Source organism: Schistocerca serialis, chromosome 2, assembly GCF_023864345.2.
Source record: "Schistocerca serialis cubense isolate TAMUIC-IGC-003099 chromosome 2, iqSchSeri2.2, whole genome shotgun sequence".
Lineage (NCBI taxonomy): Eukaryota > Metazoa > Arthropoda > Insecta > Orthoptera > Acrididae > Schistocerca > Schistocerca serialis.
Window position 1 is genome coordinate 614,696,848 of NC_064639.1, and position 16,767 is coordinate 614,713,614.

Here is a 16,767-nt window from a genome sequence, read left to right on the forward strand (position 1 = left end):
CAGCTACACGAACTGTTCCCGATATTCGACCTTTTTTGGTCTCTGTTGATTGGGCTGTTACGCCAGCAGGCTAGCTGGCTATTTCGACATTGCTAATTCAAACGTGCCCGCGAGGGCAATGAAAGAAAAACGACTTTCGTAAACGTTACACTAAAACTAATTACTTTGACAGTTCGATCCAAACTTAATCCTTATTAGCACAGCAGTGTCGGAGTCAGAATGTCTGAGGGATACAACAATGTAATTGTTTATTTTATGGTGTTAAAATTCACAAAACTCTTAAGTAAACTGTACACAAACGTCAGTTTTATAATTTGTAAGTGCTCGAGTAAGCCGGTGGTGAAATAAGGCCAGTCGATGAAGACCAAAAAAGATGGAATGTGGAAAATAATTCGTGCAATCGCAAATTTTTGTACATTGGTTGGAGGAGTGCCATGACCAACACACTAGAAATCCTGACCGGTGGGGGTGAATGTGGGAGTCAAGCTGCGTTTGAAGCTCGGATTTGTACTATTTGTTTACAAAATTTAACTACATTAAATTTCCTACAAACAGTTTCTGTTTATTTTTTCTATCACTAACAGTGTCGCCGGCCGGGGTGGCCGAGCGGTTCTAGGCGCTACAGTCTGGAACCGCGCGACTGCTACGGTCACAGGTTCGAATCCTGCCTCGGGCATGGATGTGTGTGATGTCCTTAGGTCAGTTAGGTTTAAGTAGTTCTAAGTTCTAGGGGACTGATGACCTCAATAGTTAAGTCTCAAGCCCCATAGTGCTCAGAGCCATTTGAACCAGTTGAACTAACAGGTTGCCCGTAGCGAGCGATAGAGTATGAAAATGTCGCACTTTGTTTTTGAAGGCCAGATACACGAGTAACGTTGGAGGTTGCTTTAAACAACATCCGTAGGATCAGCTGAAACCCCTGTATCTTATTAGGTTTCCCTTCCAGTGAAAATTATGAGGTCACTGCGAAGTCCCGAATGAGAGTGCAGTGATCAGTCTCAGTAACTGGCTACAGAGGCAACTGTGGGCACTATCTCCTCAAAGTAGGATGTTCCGTAGGCCGTCCACGCCCGGGTACAGAATCTGCCCGTTAAGGGAGAAGTAGTGGCTATTAGTCGAAGCAGTCTCCATATCTCTCCATGCATTACCATGGATGTGGTAGAAGTTTGTTAAATTCTTCTTGCCACATGGCAAGTTTAGTATTTTATATGTGCAGTTCTAATTTAGGCTATTGGAGCGTTATCCTGACCTGCACTTTAGGACGAGCAACATCAACGATTGAATTCACCGTCGGCAGTTTTTCCACTGTGACGTTAGCGAGCTCTGATAGACCACATTTAGGAAGAAACTTATGTCTTATTTCAGTTGTCAAACCGTTGGAGTGGATGTAAAGGACTTTATCGTCGTAAATCGAATTCTGGTTAGGCACTACTGAAATGATCCGCGCAAAAATAGAGTAAAATACACATATTTCGTGAATAAGGGCAGTTTCTCTAAATGTGCAATAAGTTTACGTTCACGTCCACAATGATTGTTTTATTTAACTTTGATCTGAATGCTATTGGAAAAAGACGGCAAATTGTTTTCTAACATAATTTTCAAATATAATTTATCAAACATAACTGACAAACGTAGAAAAAATTTTTCCAAAATAATTTTTGGATCAAAAGTAATCCTATGAAATCAAATGACTCCTCTGCTATGAGCTATTACCAAGAAGTGTACCGTCTGGTGACGAGTCGCAGGCGATATGGTACAGGTAGTTGGAAAATAAGAATTATATTAACACAAAAGAGGACTGGTTGTAGTCATTCCTGTAAAGATGGTTTTCATTTATTAGTAAAATTTTCATTCTAGAATTTCATAGTTACCTTTTTTTTACTATTCTGTGTTTTTTTTTAAATACGTTCTGTTTAGGCTATGTTATGACGCGTTATATAACACAGTATCACTGACATAGATGTTCAGACGAATAAATACAATATATGTAAATGAATTCTTTATTAATTTTTGTTCGTTATACCCACCAAGTACTTGCCAGAAAGAGGTCGGACACAATTCTCCTGTTTTGAACATTTATTGCACTACATTCCCACACCAACGAACTATGAAGCACTTATTACAACATCTTACGCAGCTCCCTTATAGATTACCACGAGAATTTGTTCCGAGGAAGTGTTCTGTAAACCTTGCTCGTCACAGCACTCAAATTTCACAGTTGTAAGTGCACACTGCTACGGTCGCAGGTTCGAATCCTGCCTCGGGCATGGATGTGTGTGATGTCCTTAGGTTAGTTAGGTTTAAGTAGTTCTAAGTTCTAGGGGACTGATGACCTCAGATGTTAAGTCCCATAGTGCTCAGAGCCATTTGAACCATTTGTAAGTGCACAGAAATTCGGAATTTGAAACAGGATTTTTTTCGTAGAACCTAACGGTTAGGCACTTCAGTCTACAACATTATCTCAACTACGATCCACGTCTGATGATGATACACTGTTTTCTATTTTACTCCTATTCATTATCGTATTAGAAGTAGTCGAAACTTCGGGACAGTCGGTTCTTCCGCATTTGATCGGAAAGGCCAGCCAAGTGCTTGTACTGCCAAGTGATCTACGATATCCTGAAAATCGAGTAGCCGAAGCTACAGTATGAAGCGCGTTCTACATACAACAACACCATGGCGTTTTATGTCTAAAGCTGTTAAAAACGACCCTCGTGAACTACATTAGGGTCAGATCTCTTTCGTGGAACACTTGAACCCTAACGCCGGTAATCAGAATATGAATAAATCACTTCAGTGGTGCGCTTTCGTCTATTTATTTCACATATTTTTACAATGGTCTCCCATCTTTCTGATACCTAGCCTCTACAAGAGACGGACGTACGCCAGGAAGAAGTGTACATATATTAATCGCGAGCTCCTGACTCGCCCCATTCGTAATTCTGCAGCTGAATTTCATGGAACTCTCACAATCTAAAATTAATTGCTATGCCGGATCATGAACCATGCTGGTCCATAAAATCCATTCAGTGTATTGTCACTTCTTATGGTTGTCAGTATCAGAAAAGCGTTAAATCTGTTGTATTGTGGTACTGGCAGCGATAGTTAAATTCGTGTATCAGTGGTCTTTGCGTTGCGGCCTGGCGGGTAGAGCGATAGTCTCCGGCTCTGGAGATACAGGGTTCAATACCGGATGGGGGCGCAGGCCATTCCCCGTTTCAGTCCCTCCAAAATTGCGCTGGGTCCACTCAGTCAGCTATCGAATGTGAACGGTGGATCTTCTCCGGAGGTTGGAGGCGGCCGGGGCTACAGGCCCGTCACCCACCCCTTCCTGGTACCCTGTCGAAGAAAGGTTGCATTCTACATACAGTCACGACAATAGCCCGATTACGACTTGCGCCCGCAGAATTTTCTTACAGAAATCTGTAGCAAGAAGTGCCACAAATTGGTAGAGACAGCTTCTCGTTTCTACAATAAAGGCATCCACTAGAGTTCCATTCGAAGTTTTGCGCTTCCATACCACACTGTTTGTTTGACACATTTGTGGGAATGATTATTTTTAAATTGCGTCTTTATTTTGCGATAACACACAAGTCACTTAGACCAGTATCTGAAACAATACCGTCTGAAACAATGTCGCATCTGGCGTATTTACATGATGTTCTTCGAAAGAAGTAGAGAATAAGAACCACGAAGAAAGCTTTAGGGTGTGGACCGAAATTCAGAATAATTTCAGAGTTTTCATTACTGATGTTTTAAGTTGATTCCAAACGACAGAAAGATAAAGTGAAGAGCCCGACACTTGCATTAGCGACTGGACGAAACTCTCTACTTGGTAGTAGCCCAAATTGAAACCACAGCGAAAGGTCCAACTAGCGCAAATATGTCCGCGGAGCAAAGATATTCGCGACAGTAATTAACTGTTAAGGAAGATTGAACACCCGTTGGAAGATAATTCTGGTCACCGAGGTCGCGCCCTGTCCATCGTCCCGATACCCTCCATGGCGCTGGTTAAGATACTGCCAGAGAACATGCTTATGCAAACGACCCAAAAAACACCAGACGACGGCGTACCGTTCGTATCAGTTTGTCGTTTAAATTTACACTCATATCTAAACTCTGCCGTTCACTCTTTGAAACTTGATGGAAAATTCCATTTACTGAGGCAACAGCAAGAAATCCGCTCCTCTGTTGGCTCTCATACACGAGTTACATTTCCTTCGGAATCATCAAAATTATAGTAAGAAACCCTTTCAAGCTCGCATTTTTATTAACGTAATGATCCAAAGAGAACTACGTATAATCTTCATGTCTGTCACGTAAGTTTTCTCTTTATGATTTAAATAGTAATGTCACTACACAGATGAAGTCTTGCCACAGCTCAGATTGTGCCTCCTTCCTTCATTGGCTGAGTTGCCATGACAACTACTAGAGATTATTCTGTTACTTATTTTTCGTGAGGATAAGTACCTAGTACAAGCCTTTCGAATGGCCGCTAATTCTGCGGCATTAGTACTTGACATGTGTAACCATATTGTGTATGTGTATCCGGTGTATTTATTGTTGTTGTTGTTATTAATGATGATTATGATGTCAGAGAAGGGAGTAGATGAAATCTGCTCTTGGCGCGATGCCCACTTTCCTAGAATTGCATCTAAGGGGCAAAGGTAAAGGAAGGTTTCACATAAAAGAAACTTGATTTTCTTCGTTATTTATTTAAAACAGGAATAATAAAAAATAGCAATGTTTGTAAAACATTTAAAACACGACGTTGAACACTGGTGTTAAAGCAGCAGTGGCAGTCGTCACTAAAAATTGAACGAGCTTCCTGCGAAAGCTCGCCTGTTCTTAAAGGGGAAACTAGTTGAGCGTTGAGAGGGATAAGAGGGAGGGGATGTAAAGATAGAGGACTGGTAGGTAGTATCGATGAAGGTGTGGATGTTTGGAGACAAACAGGGAGGAGTAGTTGGAGGTTTATCAACTGAAGACGTAAAGTCCGAAAATTAGTCCGTGATCATATTTTGACACTTTATTTTTTTCAAGGCAGGCCTGTAAAATAAATTAGTTGGAGGTGTTGGCAAGGCCATAATTTGAAGGGAACAATTGGGTTATGCAAAGAAGGGAATGGGGAGAAGGGGTACGAAAAGATGGGAAGGAAACGAAAAGGGAGACGTGATGAGGTGGATTTATATTTGGGAGGACGGGTAAATATCGGGGTGGAGTTTATAGTCTGGGAGAGAGACTCGGTTGAAATTTCGTTGGAAGAAAAAGGAAGGACGAAATATTAAGGTTTAACGTCCCGTCCACAGCGAGGTCATTAGAGACGGAGAGGAAGATCGAAACGTTTCAACGATGGGGAAAGAAATCGTCCGTGCCCTTTCAAAGAAAGCGTCCCAGCATTTACCTGAACCGATGTAGGATAATCGAGGATAACCTAAATCTAAATGGCCGGACGCGGATTTGAAGAGTCGTCCTCCCGAATGCGGGTCCAGCCTGCTAAGCACTGCACCACCTCGCTCATTTTGGGAGAGAATGCGGAGAATGTGCAGGAGCAGAATTGGTGGAATCTGTCGTTAGAGGCGCAGCGGGGTACTAAGATTGGAAATTACAGAGGTAACAGTAGAATTATTGAAGTCGAGTTTGCGGATAGTGTAGGTTGTTTGAAGGTATTCAGTGTGAGTTATGAAAGGTGAGAATTTGATTAGATGGTGAAGGATCCACGTGGGGGACTATTTTTCTGTATTGCGTCAGTGTTTTGTCGTGGCTGCAAATTTAAATTTATATATGTGCTATGTAACCATCAAAATAATATACATCACACATAATTTTTTTCAGTACATGTAAGAACTCTAAATACAGTGCAGAGGCAGTGGTAGGGACAGAGCATCGAGTGACATTATACTGAGTGCACTATCCGAAAATTACCTCGAGCAATTAAACAGAGAACCGACTCGTGGAGATAACATCTTGGACCTACTGATAACAAACAGACCCGAACTTTTAGACTCTGTAAAAACAGAACAGGGAATCAGTGATCATAAGGCCGTTGCAGCATCCCTGAATATGGAAGTTAGTAGGAATATAAAAAAAGGGAGGAAGGTTTATCTGTTTAGCAAGAGTAATAGAAGACAGATTTCAGACTACCTAACAGATCAAAACGAAAATTTCTGTTCCGACACTGACAATGTTGAGTGTTTATGGAAAAAGTTCAAGGCAATCGTAAAATGCGTTTTAGACAGGTACGTGCTGAGTGAAACTGTGAGGGACGGGAAAAACCCACCGTGGTACAACAATAAAGTTAGGAAACTACTGCGAAAGCAAAGAGAGCTTCACTCCAAGTTTAAACGCAGCCAAAACCTCTCAGACAAACAGAAGCTAAACGATGACAAAGTTAGCGTAAGGAGGGCTATGCGTGAAGCGTTCAGTGAATTCGAAAGTAAAATTCTATGTACCGACTTGACAGAAAATCCTAGGAAGTTCTGATCTTACGTTAAATCAGTAAGTGGCTCGAAACAGCATATCCAGACACTCCGGGATGATGATGGCATTGAAACAGAGGATGACACGCGTAAAGCTGAAATACTAAACACCTTTTTCCAAAGCTGTTTCACAGAGGAAGACCACACTGCAGTTCCTTCTCTAAATCTTCGTACAAACGAAAAAAAGGCTGACATCGAAATAAGTGTCCAAGGAATAGAAAAGCAACTGGAGTCACTCAACAGAGGAAAGTCCACTGGACCTGACGGGATACCAGAGTACGCGAAAGAACTTGGCCCCCTTCTAACAGCCGTGTACCGCAAGTCTCTAGAGGAACGGAAGGTTCCAAATGATTGGAAAAGAGCACAGGTAGTCCCAGTCTTCAAGAAGGGTCGTCGAGCAGATGCGCAAAACTATAGACCTATATCTCTGACGTCGATCTGTTGTAGAATTTTAGAACATGTTTTTTGCTCGAGTACCATGTCGTTTTTGGAAACCCAGAATCTACTGTGTAGGAATTAACATGGATTCCGGAAACAGCGATCGTGTGAGACCCAACTCGCTTTATTTGTTCATGAGACCCAGAAAATATTAGATACAGGCTCCCAGGTAGATGCCGTTTTCTTGACTTCCGGAAGGCGTTCGATACAGTTCCGCACTGTCGCCTGATATACAAAGTAAGAGCCTACGGAATATCAGACCAGCTGTGTGGCTGGATTGAAGAGTTTTTAGCAAACAGAACACAGCATGTTGTTATCAATGGAGAGGTGTCTACAGACGTTAAAGTAACCTCTGGCGTGCCACAGGGGAGTGTTATGGGACCATTGCTTTTCACAAAATATATAAATGACGTAGTAGATAGTGTCGGAAGTCCCATGCGGCTTTTCGCGGGTGATGCTGTAGTATACAGAGAAGTTGCAGCATTAGAAAATTGTAGCGAAATGCAGGAAGATCTGCAGCGGATAGGCACTTGGTGCAGAGAGTGGCAACTGACCCTTAACATAGACAAATGTAATGTATTGCGAATACATGGAAAGAAGGATCCTTTATTGTATGATTATATGATAGCGGAACAAACACTGGTAGCAGTTACTTCTGTAAAATATCTGGGAGTATGCGTGCGGAACGATTTGAAGTGGAATGATCATATAAAATACCAGGTTGAGATTCATTGGGAGAGTGCTTAGAAAATGTAGTCCATCAACAAAGGAGGTGGCTTACAAAACACTCGTTCGACCTATATTTGAGTATTGTTCATCAGTGTGGGATCCGTACCAGATCGGGTTGACGGAGGAGATAGAGAAGATCCAAAGAAGAGCGGCGCGTTTCGTCACAGGATTATTTGGTAACCGTGATAGCGTTGCGGAGATGTTTAACAAACTCAAGCGGCAGACTTTGCAAGAGAGGCGCTCTGCATCGCGGTGTAGCTTGCTCGCCAGGTTTCGAGAGGGTGCGTTTCTGGATGAGGTATCGAATATATTGCTTCCCCCTACTTATATCTCCCGAGGAGATCACGAATGTAAAATTAGAGAGATTAGACCGCGCACGGAGGCTTCCAGACAGTCGTTCTTCCCGCGAACCATACGCGACTGGAACAGGAAAGGGAGGTAATGACAGTGGCTCGTAAAGTGCCCTCCGCCACACATCCGTTGGCTGGCTTGCGGAGTATAAATGTAGATGTAGATGTAGATGTAGGCGGATAAGAATAAATGCTTCCGTAATTGTACTTTTGTTCATTTTCATCCAGTATTATTTTCATACTACAAAAAATACTGTAATATTTTAAGGGAAGTCATTAAAATGTTTAGTATGCGTGTCCTGAAAGAAATTAATAACGCTTGTAATAAGATTAAAATTACAGGGGATATGATCGAGCAGGAGATAGGACAGCCAGTCAGTGTACAAGATACCATAACAATTAAACTAAATTACAATGTTGTGACTAATAACTCACAAGTTGCGAGTACTGTTAACAACCTCTCTCCAAATGAAGCAGCAAAAAATATGATTAAATGGTTGAGTTGTAGTTGCAAGAGAATATATCAAAAACGTAATTCCACAAAACATTATCTAACTAGAATTATCACCAATATCCTTCAATGAAATGAATAGAATAATAAAAATTCTAGAAGACAATAGCTCATGGTGTGTTGATGGAATTTCAAGCAGAATTCTGAAAAGTTTTTCTAATTTAATAAATAACGTCCTTAGTGGTATAAGTAATGCATTACTGGCAGGGAATTTTTCCAGATAGTGTAAAGTATACCACTGCTAAACCTCGTCATGAGAAGTGTGGCAAGAAAGACTTGATCATTATTGTCCAGTCCCCTTAATGACAGCTTGTTCTAAAAAAAATTTAAAAAATAATATGCTCAAGAGTAGAGTCACATTTAAGTAGAAACAATTTATTTAGCATATTGCAATTTGAATTTCAGAAGTATTGGTCAACTGAGAATGCTGTTTATACATTCACTCATTAAATATTAGAAGTCTTCAATGTTAGTATATTTTGTGATCCTTCCTCGGCGTTTCATTGTATGGATCATTTTACACTCTTAGAAAAACTCAAATTTTATGCAATCGACGACTCTACAAATAACTGGTTTGAATCTTACTTAGGAAATATAATGCAAAAAGTTATGTTGAATAATTCAAACGACGCTGCAAGGGTAGAAAATTTTCAGTGACATGAGTTAATCACAAAGGCCCACAGGTTTCAATTTTGGGTCCTCTCCAATTACTTGTATATGTGACTGACTTTCCACTTAATATTTAACAAGCATAATTGGTTCATTTTGCAGATAAAACTAGTGTTACAACAAATCCCATTAGAGAGAAAGTCACGGAAGAGACTGTTAATGGTGTTTTCAAAGAATTATTAAGTGGTCTCTGAAAATGGACTCTTCCTAAATGATGAGAAAACACACTATATTCAGTTCTGTACAACAAACAGTCATCCATCAGTTGATGTATCACATCAACAGGAGACAGTAAATGGGGTAGAGTCACCAAATATTTGGGTGTGCATACTAGTGAAAACTTCAACTGGAAGAAGTATATTCCTGAGCTACTCAAACTTTAAGTTCAGCTACTTTTGCTGCTCTTACAGTTGCTAGTTTGAAAATAAACAACCCAACCTCCTGACATATTTTGGACATTTCCACTCAATAATGAATTATGGAATAATTTTCAGGGGTAACTCATCGCTTGAAAAGAAAGTATTGCTTACACAAAAGCAAGGACTAAGAACAATACGTGATTTTCACGCATGGTCGTCATGTAGGCACCTCCTCGAGGAATTAGGCATTTTAACTCCACAGTCACAGTACATATATTCGCAATTTAAATTCGTGATAAATTTTACATCACAATTTGAGAAGAAAATTGATGTCAATACTCACAAAAGTAGACCAAAAATGACATTTATCACACATTATTTAAGCCATCAGTACCTCAGAAAGGAGTGTAAAATGCGGCAACAAAAATGTTTGGCCATTTGCTCAATAACACAAAATGCCTGACATATAGCCAAGAAAGTTGTAAATCTATCCTAAGGTTATTCCTCCTGGACAACTTTTATTCCATGGAAAAATTTCTGGATATAAACTATTAGCCTGGAAAAATAATTATTTTAAGTGTACTTATATGAGTTGAACTTAAATAAATGGTGTTCGTCAATGTTAACAATTATCGTTATATTTATCCTGTTAACTGACTAGATCCTCATGATTTCGATAAAGAAATCGTCCAAATAATCCATAGACCATGTAACTGACGAACTAACTACAATAAATCCCGAAGAAATAAGCGAAGCTATTGACGGCGCATTCTAGTGGCACTTAGATGAACAGAAAAACTTTCAATTCCTAGCAACGCCAGGTGTTACGTAGTGTAGCTATACAAAGCCACAGAATTTTAAAATATCGCACGACATTAAAGGCAAAGACTTGATATTGTAACGCATTATTAACACGTTGGCGAAAGTAATGTTGAAATCTCATCAGTCCCGGCGGAGGTTCGAGTCCTCCCTCGGCATGGGTGTTTGTCCTTAGGATAATTTAGGTTAAGTAGTGTGTAAGCTTAGGGACTGATGACCTTAGCAATTAAGTACCATAAGATATCACACCCATTTGAACATTTGAAATCCCATCGGCTCTGGTACCTCCACTCCATTTCTTTAAGTCTTAGTGGAACCGTTCACCCAGTTTTCAGAATAACACAACAATAGAGCTGATGACTGACTGCAAATACGTAAGACTGACAAGTGGTCTCCTACATTTAAAAAAATTATATTTCCTGAGAAATTAACGTCTTCATAATAAGGTAAAGATTCTTTTGAACATCGTAGTGCTGTATAGCCGTATCCTATTAGAAGTGACACTTCTTGCCTCCCACTGTATTGAGACTGAATTATCCGGGGATGGGCCTTATCAAATCAAATGGCTCTGAGCACTATGGGACTCAACTGCTGAGGTCATTAGTCCCCTAGAACTTAGAACTAGTTAAACCTAACTAACCTAAGGACATCACAAACATCCATGCCCGAGGCAGGATTCGAACCTGCGACCGTTGCGGTCTTGCGGTTCCAGACTGCAGCGCCTTTAACCGCACGGCCACTTCGGCCGGCGATGGGCCTTATAGTGGAATCAAAACCAGAGAGCATCCCGGCATTTACGCATATTTTCACAGATGAAACTTGTGATATACATGAGAAAAGTTCTAGGACAGTCCTTAGGTAAACCTCAACAAACGAGTAAAAACTATCTCGAGACCTACAGCTGTATCTCCTCTGCACACTAGCAGCTGCAACAAAAACTTCTGATTAACAAAAGAGGGTGCTGGAGCTATTTGTTTACAAGTGGACTACAAAGCTATCTACGCCGTCCCTCGCGTTGTCTACACCGAGCGTCTCCGTTTCCCCATTCCTATCAATATATTGTTCTTCTATTCATAATCATCCTCTCTCCTTTTACGCATTGCTTCGACATTCTTTTTCTTCTCTATTAGAGGTATTTTTCAAACCAAAATCATTCTTGAACATCACTTGTCTGTAAGTTGAATCATACACACCGAACGGTATCAGTCGTCACCTTCCAATTTTTCCATAGTCATTTATTTCTTCATGTATGGCTTCTGCAGTCACTTTAATATGAAATATTATCACAGCACACTTCCGTGAAAGTGAAAAATATGCACTCTGAATGTGATCACGTTTGACATGTAATTGATTTTAATCATTACGCAACGACTGCTGTCGGCAGATAACAAAGAAATGTAGGCTTTAGTTTACATCGTTGCTTTAGACCAAGCATCTGTGTGGAGATTCGATTCCTAGTTTCAAACAATACTGGTAGTGTAATAACCACGCGTACCTACAAGAAAAGCTCTAAGGATATGTACGACCAAAACTGTAAATGATTAGTAGTATGTCAAGACTGTATTTCACTTTTTCGAAGCTAGAAGTTGGTGGTTTATCGTACTGATTATTATGAAATGGTGAATTATCCACAATGTTAAACTATTTTATGCTTAATCTCTACTTTAACTGTAATTTACTATACGACAGTTCTAAATTCTCTCTTTTGACACGACGAGAAAGAGTAAAAGCGGAATGAAATCCACATTGGCGAAAATACATCATAGTTCAAAAATGTAAAGATGTTGTTTACTGCGTCCTATGGTTCACATTTAGGCACTCTCATCCTCTGGTACTTTTAAAACCGAATCCGAATCACTAAATCACTTTCTGGGAGTTTGTTACTAGGCTTACACAGGAAGTTGCGTGAAGTTTCTGCAAGGTTGGTTTTGCTGTACGGTATTCGTAACATCACTGAGACTGCAGCTTAGTAGCAGAAGCGTGTCGTCAGTGGAATACTAGTTCCGAACACTTCGCTTCTTTTCTTTGGGGTAGACACTCGAATTCTCTTCCCCTACACACCATGCCCCTGCTTACGTAACTTAAACACCTATTCACACTTAACAACTAGTGTAGTTGTTCTGTCTGTTTCTCTGTCAGCGTTGGCACACATTTTCACCGCCAGAAATTTTAATGACACTAACCATAAATGATCTGAGCAAATCCAGAATATTCGATAGGTAACAATGCGCACTACTTTAAACTTGAGTGTGGCTGCGTAGAGTACGTGGCGAAGGTAGTAAGAATGAACTCACGGATGGCTTTGATTTTTGACTAATGCACACACTCATCACAGTTGTCTAAGCGGAAAACAAGCAGTTAAGAGCCAAGAACCACATTTCACAGTGGAGAGGTACATAGTGTATATGAATAACTTGGCTTTGTATAGGTTACATAATCCATGTACTAACGACATTTACTCTTTTATTTACCTGATTAACGACCAAAGCTGACCCCTGTGATAACTTCATCGTCTCCGAGGTACTCATTGTTTGCGATGTGCAACCTTCTGTCGACACAGTTCACTAGCACTTGCGTTTTAGAACTCTCAATTTCTACTGATACACGTCCGGTAACTCGCACAGTACCATTTTAACATACACTGTTCACTTCTATTATCTGTACCTCATCTCTCACCTAGGTTCCGATGTCGGGCCGTGCACGCAGAAACACTTTAAATAGCCACTGAGGGACTGATTTCAGTTAAGACAAGCTCCGCCTGTGTCTGCACTCCGTTGTTCCCGTCGATTCCACTTGCAGTGTATTCTGCAAGACTGCTGTGCCCGTATTCTCGACCTCATGCCCTCCCTGCCGCTGATAGCGATTGTCTGCCAGCTACTCCCACGTCATTGTGCCGGCCATCGCATTGTTCCCTTTCTCTCTGTCAGCCAGGATAGTAGCAGAGGATTATCTGGCGCTGGGAACAGCGGGAGCTGTGTCTAGGAGTCACTGTCGACTAGCTGCTACACAGTATCGAAATTTATCGTACTAGTTGTTACTGGAGGAACTCGCTAGGCACGCTTATGCACCGTCAAAAAAGCTGTCACCTGGAAGTCTTGCTGCGAGAGTTAATTGGGGCCCAGCAAACCGCGCGATGTCAACAACAATAGCTCACCAAATTTTGAGGCGATGGGGAAAGCTGACAAAATTAATGTTTCTCGCAGTTCACTCATTTACTTAACGGAAAACACTTATATGAGACCGAGTAGCGGATTACAAAAAGTGGCAGAAAAGGGAACAAATAATTTCACGACTGTTTGCGACGTGCTCGGCACGGAAAAGATCATAACAGTCTCTGTGTGTATGGAAAGTAGAAATCTCCTGCAGTAAATATCTGTAAACAACGTACCAAGACTGCGTATCTTTAGAGCGTTGCCCGGGTGTGTAATTATTCCCATCTTCTACTAGTCTGCCTCCTCCTTCTTTCTCTCTATGCCCACCTCCTCCTCCCCCCCCCCCCCCCCACGTCTATCTCCTACCCCCCTTTCCAGCACCACATCCTGTACTCCTCACTCCCTGTCAATCTCCCCCTTCTCCTTTCTCTATCTTCTCCTCCCCCCTCTCTCTGTCCAACTCCTCCTACCACTCTATCTGTCCATCTCGCTTTGCCCCTCCCTGTCCATCTCCTCCTCTTTCATTTTTCTGTCCATGTCCTTGTCTTCCACCCTCCATGTCCATCTCCTCCTTTTCCCTTTCTCTGTCTATTTCTTCCTTCCCCTCCCTCTGTCCATTTCTTCCTCTCCCTCTGTCGGTACAACTCCTCTTCCCCCTTATCTGCGTCCATCTCCTTTCCCCTCTTTGTCTGTCCATCTCCTACTCTCCTTCATAGGAGGCTGATAATTCTTACCCCCACAGTATTTCTTGCCAAATTGTAATTCTAAAGGGTGATCAAAAAGTTTCCGTTCTAAGGCCATACAGTCCAGAATCGTTATACCAATCGCGCAAAATCGCCGTGAACATTGAGGCAATCATCCTACCGACGTCCCAGGTTGAAGATGCCGGTTTGGTAAAACACTGTGTCCTGCTACGTGAAGAACTACCTGTTGCACATCCTAGTCCGACAGGAATCATAGACTTTTTAAGGGGCCGAAGGTGTGATAATCGCGTGCTCTGAGGTCAGGACTATAGGGAGCGCGCCCAAGTGTCTCCCACTTGGCGTAACTTCTACGATACGACTTTTGCTATAGACGGACACATGTTATCATGAAGCAACACGTAACCTGTTGCACCATTCCACAACAGTGGTTTTCGACAAATGTACTACTCCTTACACACTCTTCATTCTCCAATGGATGTCCAGCAGTGTTTGACCTTCGGCAGGCAAGAAAAAACATAGCAGCTCATTGGTCTTGTTTGGACGGATTTGGTAACAACGTCGCTATAGTTAACATTTCTACATTTGCCGCACGCACGTCGGAAAGACACGAAGATCACTCTGATCCCTTGCATACAATTCGATGCTAATATATACCAGCATTGGAGTCGCACTACGTTGCATATATGCCTCAACAGCGCCCTGAAATGGAAATTTTTTGATGGCCTGTCATCATAGTCTACCAAATTTGGTTGAAATCGTTGCGTTGGTTTTGGATGAGCTTCTTACCCGTAGCTTTGCCCGTTCATTTGCACACATATGCCGGCCGGAGTGGCCGAGCGGTTCTAGGCGCTACAGTCTGGAACCGCGCGACTGCAACGGTCGCAGGTTCGAACCTGCCTCGGGCATGGATATGTGTGAGGTCCTTACGTTAGTTATGTTTAAGTAGTTCTACGTTCTAGGGGACTGATGACCTCAGAAGTTAAGTCCCATAGTGCTCAGAGCCATTTGAACCATTTTGTACACATATTTTCGCCTGTATATCTAGCGAATTTCACCCTGCGGTTTCATTTCCACTCGGCGCAATGTTAATGACGTCATGTGTCCTGAACTATGTGTCGTACAATAATGTAATTTTGCAGGTACATCCAGTGGTATGCCGGCCGAAGTGGCCGTGCGGTTAAAGGCGCTGCAGTCTGGAACCGCAAGACCGCTACGGTCGCAGGTTCGAATCCTGCCTCGGGCATGCATGTTTGTGATGTCCTTAGGTTAGTTAGGTTTAACTAGTTCTAAGTTCTAGGGGACTAATGACCTCAGCAGTTGAGTCCGATAGTGCTCAGAGCCATCCAGTGGTATGTGTGCCTATTGTCTGCGAAATGTATTGTGAACAGACTTAGTAGTAAAGAAGTAATAAACCAAAACGTTGTGCATGATGCGGCAGTATTTCACGCAACTCAGTGCTTACGACGTTATAACTGCTAAACTATGTGTCACACAATGATGTATTTTTCTAGGCACTTTCAGCAACGTATGTGGATACCAACAGCGAATGTGTTGCAAGTGGATTTAATAACAAGGAAGTAACAAATTTAGACATCCTGCATGATGCGGCAGTTTTTTATGTATCTCAGTATTTGTCGTCATATCTCCTGAATTACGTGTCGTACAATGATACAATTTTCCTGGTACATTTAGTGGAATATATGGACACTGTCTCCAAAATACGTCGTGAATACAGTTAGTTGTACAAAAGAAATGAATTAAAATGTCATGCTTAATGCGGCAGTTTTACTGCATGAACAGAGGAAATTTAGCTAGCTATCATTTTTTTCCTTCCGTCATTTTGCGGACATTGACAGCGAGGGAAGATTTCGTAATTGTTTGATATTATTTGTTGTAAAGTTTATTGCAAGTCACTAACTGCTCTCCTTCTTAAATACTGGATGAATGAAGTGTGGGTATTCGTGCGTCGTGGGCTATACTTCTTCGTCTCCCCAATCCCATCCCTTTAATATATATCTGCATCTACATCTACGTGATTACTCTGCTATTCACAATAAAGTGCCTGGCAGAGGGTTCAATGAACCACCTTCATGCTGTCTCTCTGCCGTTCCACTCTCGAACGGCACGCGGGAAAAACGAGCACTTAAATTTTTCCGTGCGAGCCCTGATTTCTCTTATTTTATCGTGATGATCATTTCTCCTTATGTAGGTGGGTGCCAACAGAATGTTTCCGCAATCGGAGGAGAAAACTGGTGATTGAAATTTCATGATAATATCCACTCGAAACGAAAAACGCCTTTGTTTTAATGATTGCCACTCCAATTCACGTATCGTGTCTGTGACACTATCTCCCCTATTTCGCGATAATACAAAACGAGCTGTCTTTCTTTGTACTTTTTCGATGCATTCCGTCAGTCCCACCTGATGCGGATCCCACACCGCACAGCAGTACTTCAGAATAGGACGGACAAGCGTAGTGTAAGCAGTCTCTTTAGTAGACCTGTTGCACCTTCTAAGTGTTCTGCCAATGTATCGCAGTCTTTGGTTTGCTCTACCC

At 41.6% G+C, this 16,767-nt stretch overlaps 1 long non-coding RNA gene across 1 annotated transcript in view; it reads right to left on the reverse strand.

Annotated features, from left to right (window-relative positions):
* The window catches only part of LOC126457662 (uncharacterized), a 45,581-nt gene extending 32,555 nt beyond the window's left edge, over nucleotides 1–13,026 (reverse strand). The window contains exon 1 of the long non-coding RNA XR_007585497.1: nucleotides 12,826–13,026. This is a non-coding gene — a long non-coding RNA (uncharacterized LOC126457662). The remainder of the gene's footprint in view (nucleotides 1–12,825) is intronic.
* Between the last annotated feature and the right edge of the window lie 3,741 nt (nucleotides 13,027–16,767).